An 8,426-nucleotide genomic window follows, 5' to 3' on the forward strand; every position below is an offset into this window, starting at 1 on the left:
GGTGCCAATTTTTTTTAACATATTTTTTCAATATAAACCTGCAAAAACGTATTTCTCTCTCTCTCTCTCTGTCTCCCACCCAACCCATCCTTTTGAAGACCTTTCTTTTTTTTACACACACACACAGATTCCAATGCACCAACTTAAATTAGCCACAGTTAGACGACCCATCATATTGGACTACTCTTAGGCTAGTATTTGCCTAACTTTCAACCACAAACTTGACATCATTTCCACCCCCCCCCCCCCCCCACCCCCCACCCCCTCCCCCACGGTGAATTGACAGTAGAACACCCACAACATCCTCCACGTCAGCCCCACAATATAACTCAGCCAAAATAAAACAATGTATGACTTGCAGACTTCAGTTAAATGCAACAGATCTTTAATGAAAACTAGTTTCGCAAAGTCATCTGCAAGTACGCACCTCATGATTTTGCTGATTGTGAAACCCGGAATCTATAAAGCGTAGTTTTGCGTAAACTCTTAAACTAATGTTGTGCATTCCTCTGAATTTTGTAGGACAAATTTGCAGAACAAACACATTTCACTGTCTAGTGAAATCGTCAGCTGTTTAATATTTAATCATTTCATAATGAATTAATGACAATGTTGTCTCAAAGTGCTTCACAGGATTTTACTTAAAGTGGAGTCACTGTGCATGGTTTACACGTGACATTCAAGGGGCGCAAACGATTAGCTCCTCTTTCTGTTGGTTGGGCTCCAACCTTATTGCATGAGAAAACAATTTTATTTCAGTAAACTAAGGTACACCTATTCCAATACGTTGGAACTTACTTGTCTTCTGGTGAGCAATCATTGTCAAGAAAGTTAACTTAATCTATTATTCAGCTGCATTTCAACATTCTGTCATTTTTCCTCTGCAAGTTAAAACTTTTATTTGCCTGTTTTTCGTTTATCATCTTTGTTTTAGGACATCCCAGGGCAAGAGCATTGGGACGTCATCCCAACTTGAAAGGCGCTATACAAATGTGATTTGTTGTCTTTGTCTGTTTGTTGTTTCATTTCATTCCTCCCTTTTCATCTCACGAAATGAACCTTGATCCTTGGCAGAGAAGGCGAGAGACTGCTAATAGCAGCTAAAAGCTCCAGCCGTGTATGCAGTGTAGCTTCTTGGCTCAGTGACAGAAGTCCTATTCGTGTTGGTACATGAAACCAAACGAGAAATACGGGGCAGTTTTTCCATTGGGGACAAACCTGACAACAGTATTCACAATGTTTCCTGTCAGCGTCTTTCCTGCCTTTGACATTTACTCCTCGAAAAACAACTGTTCCGGTCAATTGTACACATCATTACTTCCTCACCCACTCTTGCAACCCATAAGCTACAAGAGGAAATTAGGCAAGCATTTCACATCACTTAATAATAATAATAATAATAATCCTTGCATTTGATATAGCGCTTTTCACGTCGGGAGGACGTCCCAAAGCGCTTCACAGAATATACTGTAAAGTGAATTGACTGTATATTTGTGGGCGAACGCGGCAGCCAATTGCGCACAGCAATGTCCCACAAACAGTCATAGATTGAAAATGACCAATTTAATTATTGTTTTTGTTTTTTGGAGGGATTATTATTAGACGTGTGGAGTAAGGAAACTTGCCCAAGGTTTCGCCCTGCCTGGAATTGAACTCAGGTCTCTCGCTTGCAAAACGAGTGCTCTAACCACTGAGCTACAGGACTCCACAATTTTTCCAGGAATTAGGATCTAACTGACTGGACATATTGGAAGTGTTTGGTCCTGTTAGGAAAGTGATTCAGTGAACATACAGTTATCTTATTTTTGCTGCAATAATGTAATGTGTGCTTTTGCCAATCATTCTGAATCCTGAATTAATTCAAGGTTTTTTTTCACACAAGTCTCACCACAGTGGATATTTCACTGATCCGTCTCCAGGGCAAGTCAGGGGTGGCAGCATTCTAGATCTGGTCATGACAGTTCAGGATGACACGATACAGTGCGGTGGCATTCCAGTGTATTGTACCACAGGTGGGGCACAAGGGAGTAGGAAATAGAGATGTATGGGAGCAGGGATAAGGAGGGGTAGGGAGTTTATGTGGAGTATAAACACAAGCACTCACTAGCTTGGCCAAATGGCATGTTTCCTTGCAGTAGCAGATGAACAATCACATAGAATTACGGAGGAAAATATACAGATTACATGAAAGGTTATGTAAATTCATAATTCCCTGCAAAGCACATGATTTCAGCTTTGCTATCGTACATTTCTTTATAAGGCCTGAGAGACTCTGTGGGTCAGACAATCAAAGCTATTTCTGACTACCTCCTGGGAGCTGGCCAAACAGGATTTCATGTGGACACCTGCTCTGTGTTCTACAGAGTCAAATAGACATGATGTAGAATAGGATTGTGAGCAGCCCTTACTGGCAGTAAACATCTCAGTGGAGCACATGGTATTGTTTAAGGCTCCGTTACTCACACAAAAGTCATATAAGCACCTTCTGTAAACATACCCTATGCTAAACTATTTCTGTAATGCTCTCAAACATTCTTTATGGAGTAGGTCTCCATTTATCTATCTGCAAATAATGACATTGTTTCTGTACATGCCTCTCGGCAGTTTCAGGACATCTTTTCCACTGAGTTATTAGCCTTTACCAAGAGATGCCTTTCCTTCAGCCAGTACAAACAGTGCTCAGCAATTTATAAATTCCAGAATTGATATCCAGATTAATGCGCTATATCAAATCCAAGGTTGTTATTATTGTTTTATTTTAATGAAAGAAACTTTCTCCTGACCATCTCTTCTACTGTTATCTCTCTCTCTTTTTCTACTCCAAGCATTGCCATTTTTTTCCCAAGGAATGATATAGGATGTGGGAGAAACTAAAGACGAGGAATGGATATAATGTTACAGCACTTGAGAGGTGTAGGAAGCAACAACAACAACAAAATTACATTTGTATTAGGAGGACATCCCAACGCGCTGGACAATCAGTGTTTTGGACCTGAGCTGGGGGTCGGGATTGAGGAGTGTGGAGAGCAGGGGGTGAAGGAGGGTGACCGAAGACACGGTCAAAGAGGAGGGTCTTGAGACTGGTCTTGAAGGAGGCAAGGGAGGTGGCGAGGTAGAGGGACTGTGGATGGAGTTCCAGAGGGTGGGGGTAGAGTAGCTGAAGGCCCGCCCGCCAATGGTGGGACAGGCAAGGTGGGGAACATAAAGCAGGCTGGAGCCTTCTGAGCGGAGGGAGCAGGTAGGTGGGTAGGGGTTAGATTTCAGAGATAGGGGAGAGCAAGACCATGGAGGGTTTTGAAAGTGAGTACCAGGATCTTGAACTGTATTCTCTGTGTGATGGGAAACCAGAGGAGTCGGGCGAGGATGGGGGTGATCGAGTCGCAGAGCCTGGTGTGGGAGAGGACATGGGCTGCAGAGTTCTGGATGATCTGCAACCCATGGAGAAAGGAATTGGGGAGGCCGACAAGCAAAGATTTTGCGTAGTCAATCCTGGATGTTATGAATGCATGTATGAGGGTCTTGGTGGCCTGCAGTGTGAGACAGTGGCGGAGCTGGGTGATGTTGCGGAGGTGGGGGAAGCAGAGCAGGTCATGGCACTGTGTGGGGTAGGAAGGACAGTTGGGGGTCAAACAAGACGCCAAGGTTCTGGACTGGCTCAGTGAGGTGGAGTGTGCATCCTTGGATGGTGATGCTGTCAGTGCCTGAGGTGTGGAGGCACTGACCGGAGCCAATCAGGAGGGCTTTGGTCTTGATGTTCAGCTGTAAATGTTAGCTTTCATCCCAGGATCTGATGTCTGACAGTATTGTCTGCAACAATAACAACTTGCATTTAACAATAACAACCGCCTTTCATGCAGATTAGCATCTCAGAGCGCTTAACAATAGCGTAGTTTGATACCAGAAAGGGGAGGTGACCATGAGCATGGTAGAAGAGGAAAGTCTTCAGACGGACAAAGAGGGGGCAAGGAGGAGGAATTGAGGCAGAGACTACCAAAGGGTCAGGCATTGTGCCTGATTAAAAAGGGCCCCTTAAGTTAGCACAACCAGATGTTATTCTACAACATTGCAGTCAAAGTTATCACATGGTTGGATTGATTGCACATAAGTAATACAACAACAACTTGAATTTATATAGCACCCTTCATGTGGGTTAGCATCTCAGAGGGCTCGAAAGAACAAAGAAACATAGGAAAACAGGGATAGAACACCATTTAGCCCACCCATCCTGTTCCACCAATTTATTAGATCTTGATTTTTATTAAATATGTTCCTTTAGCAATCAAGCCTTAGAGTTTGCCTTAGAATAAAACAATCAAGTCCTGCCGACGTGAAAGGCGCTCTATAAGTGCAATCTTGTTGTTGTTGTTGTAGAGTTATGTAACTCTGTTTTCAAATTATATAAACCTATCGTGGAGTCCTGTAGCTCAGTGGTTAGAGCACTCACCTCGCAAGCGAGAGATCTGGGTTTGATTCGTGGCAGGGGCGAAACCTTGGGCAAGTTTCCTTACTCCACACATCTGATAATAATTCGTCAAGAGAAAAAAATTACAATAAATTGGTCACTTCAATCCACGATTGTTTGTGGGACATTGCTGTGCGCAATTGACTGCTGTGTTTCACCCACAAATATACTTTCAACTCACTTGACAGTATATTCTGTGAAGCGCTTTGAGACGTCTTGAAGATGTAAAAAGTGTTACATCAAATGCAAGGAAGGAATCAACAATGATTAATTTGAAATGATTTCCCTTGTTTAAAAAATATCCAAACTACCACATGGGAATGTTAACATCAATCAGGAGAAGGTGAAAGCAGTAATATGGCATTAAAGCATTATTTATCATAGTTTCAATCAAAAGATCCATACCGGCTTCAAGACGCTGTGACCACAAGCTGTTAACTGAAGAACAACTGTTTCTAAATTAAGATGGCATTTAAAACTTTTCCAACAATAACTTGTATTTATATAGTGCTGTTCATGTAGGGTAGCATCTCAGAGTACTTAACGATGTCGTAGTTTGATGTGGAGAAAGGGGAGGTGACCATAGGCAAGGTGGAAGATTTGCGTGGTCTGAAATGTTTAAACCAGGCCTCTGGAGTGAAAACCTTGGGTCATTTTTCATTTGTGAAACAGAGGCAGCAAGATCAATCATGCTTCCCGGTTCAGATGAGTTAATTGCGATTCGATTTCCTCACGATTCAACCATTCTACACTGTAGCTCTGTACCAGTATTATTACTCTACACAAGCCCCACCCCTCCTGTTCTCCTCTCCTAAGCCTCTTCATAGTATTTGCTTCTCACTCATGTGTGCACCAAATTTCTTTTTAAACACTGTTGCTTTTGGTTTCAAGCTTAGAACCTGGCAGTGAGTTTCACAACTTTCTCTGTGGTCTTCTGTCATGTTTGATTTCAGTTCTGCTTTTCTGCACGGAATAAAATAAACAAACAAACCCCTGACGCCAGCTCCTGTCTGAAATGCTGTACTCTGTCCAGCGCCTTGAGACAGCCTCCCGATGTGAAAGGCGCTATACAAATATAATCTTCTTGTTGTTTTGGGTTCTGTTGTTTTCCAAATTACTTCTTGCTTTGGGCTCTATCAGACGTCAATCGCTAACACGGGCAAATTTTGCGTTGTGTGATCTTTGTAAAAACTGATTTGGTATTAAATTAACTTTTTTGTGTGTGTAAAACTACATTTAAGTTTTTTTTAATGGTGAGCGAGGTTAGGCCCTGCTCACCCCCTTTAACTGAATTAGGCCAAATCACGTTCCACTAGGGAATGAGGGTTGTCCCTGCAGAACAAGCCCTTATACCCCCGAAACTCTCTTGGCCCCAAATTGTCAAAGGACAATGTGGACCTGTTACTGGTCATCACGACCACCTGAGCAAGTCAGGTCATGACTACCTGGGCTAGTCCAGTCTGAGCCTAGTGGCCAAGTGCTCACACAAGCTTTGTATTCCAGTATCTCTGCCTTCTCAGAACAGAGGTACTGATATACCAATCTCAGTCAACAGAAGGATGAAGGCAAAGCTGTTGCCAGGAGCTCAATCCTTCCTCCTTCCTTATAAGTGATAACAACAACAACAACAACAAGATTCCATTTATTGAGCGCCTTTCACGTCGGGAGGACATCCCAAGGCGCTGTACAGTTGGGTCAGGACCCGAGCAGGGGGGAAATGGTCAGGGTGAGGGGAGGGAAGGGAGGGAGCGAGGAGTGGGGAAATGGTCAGGGTGAGGGGAGGGAAGGGAGGGAGCGAGGAGGGGGGAAATGGTCAGGGTGAGGGGAGGGAAGGGAGGGAGTGAGGAGGGGGTAGAGAGTCGAGAGGGGAGCTGAAGGCACGGTCAAAGAGAAAGGTCTTCAGACCGGCCTTGAAGGAGGAAAGGGAGGAAGCGGCGAAGGCACTGGGGGATAGAGTTCCAGAGCCTCGGGGCTGAGAGGCTGAAGACCCGGCACCAATGGTAGGGCGGTTGGGGCGGCGGATGTGGAGCAGACCGGAGCCAGAGGAACGGAGGGTACGGGCGGGTAGGTAGGGGGATAGTAGGTCGGAGAGGTAGGAGGGAGCGAGGCCGTGAATGGCCTTGTAGGTGAGGATGAGGATCTTGAATTCGATCCTCTGGGGGATGGGGAGCCAGTGGAGGCGAGCGAGGGTGGGAGTGATGTGGTCACGAAGCCTGGTGCGGGACAGTACACGAGCTGCAGAGTTCTGAATGACCTGCAGCTTGTGGAGGGAGGTGCCGGGAAGGCCGACGAGGAGAGAGTTCCCATTGTCCAGCCTTGAGGTGATAAAGGTGTGGACCAGAGTTTCAGCAGCGTGAGGGGTGAGGTAGTGCCGTAGTCTTGTGACATTCCGGAGGTGATGGAAGTCGATGCCAGTTGTGGCGCGGATATGAGGAAGAAAGGACAGCTCAGGGTCGAATAGAACCCCGAAGTTCCTGACTGGCTTTGAGAGGTTGAGAGTGCAGCCTTGGATGCTGATGGTGTCAGCGCCTGAGGTGCGGAGGCGCTGACGTGAGCCAATCAGGAGGGCCTCAGTTTTACGCACGTTGAGCTGGAGGAAGTTATCTCTCGTCCAGGACTCGATGTCGGACAGGCAGCTGTCAGGACATCGGTGGTCGTGGAGTTGAGGGTAGAGGAGGAAAGGTAGAGTTGGGTGTCATCCGCATACATGTGGAAGTTAACCCCATGTCTGCGGATGATGTCACCGAGGGGGAGCATATAGAGGGTGAAGAGGAGGGACCGAGGACAGAGCCTTGAGGGACACCGCACGAGACAGTGTGGGGCCGGAGGAAAAACCATTTGTGGAGACAAAGTGAAGATGGTGGGAGAGGTACGACCTAAACACTCAAGGACAGGGCCTTGAAGGTTTAGGTGGGAGGACAAGCGGTGGAGGAGGATAGCGTGGTCGACCGTATCGAATGCTGCCGATAGGTCGAGGAGGCAGAGGGAGCCCTGGTCACAGATGGGCAGGATGTCATTGGTGACCTTGACCAGGGCAGTTTCTGTGCTGTGGGCAGCACGGAAACCCGACTGAAGAGGTTCGAATAATGAATGGTTGGAGAGGAAAGAGCGCAGTTGGGAGGCGACAACTCGTTCCAGGACCTTGGACAGGAAGGGGAGGTTGGAGATGGGCCAATAGCTTGATAGCTGCGACGCATCAAGGGAGGGTTTTTTCAAGGTGGGTGTGATGGTGGCAGTTTTTAAGGGAATGGGAACAGAGCCAGAGGAGAGGGACAGGTTGATGATGTCTGTGATATGTGGGGCAAGGAGGTGGAGCTGAGAGATAAGGAGTGGAGTGGGGATGGGGTCAAGGGAGCAGGTGATGGGTTTCAGGGATAGGATGAGTTTGGTGACAGAGGGTGGGGAAACGGGTACGAAAGTGTGTAGGGGAGGATGGGTAGGAGTCGGAGTGTGGGAGGGAAGGAGTGGGGGGTGGGTGGATGTTGGAGGAGAAGTGACCGCGGAGCGAATTCCCTTGATTTTGTATTCAAGGAAATCCAGCATCTCCTCGCAGTGAAGGTTGGAGGAGATGACCTGCGCGGGGTGGCGGGGGGGACGGAGGAGTCGGGATGTGGTAGAGAACAGTAGCCTGGGGTTGTCCTTCGCCTCCAGGATTATCCTGGAGTAGAAGAACGATTTGGTGCTATAAGGTGCTATATTAAATGTGAAATGTAAATGTTATTACTCCCATAAGGCCTCTAACTTTGTCTGGACTAGTTCCTGATTCAGGCTCCATCATGCACTAAATGCAAGCAAACTTTTGGTTTTGTAATTTAAGCGCATAATATAAACAGCTCAGGGACCTAAAAGCTGCATTTATGTACAACTGCATTTACCAAGATGCCTTGCAATCTCCATGTGTAGAAAATGGTGACTTCTTACAAAATAATGGACAAACCCAATCAACATTAGGCAGCCCTCTCTT

The sequence above is a fragment of the Callorhinchus milii genome, unplaced genomic scaffold (genome assembly GCF_018977255.1).
Source record: "Callorhinchus milii isolate IMCB2004 unplaced genomic scaffold, IMCB_Cmil_1.0 Scaffold198, whole genome shotgun sequence".
NCBI classification, from domain to species: Eukaryota; Metazoa; Chordata; class Chondrichthyes; order Chimaeriformes; family Callorhinchidae; genus Callorhinchus; species Callorhinchus milii.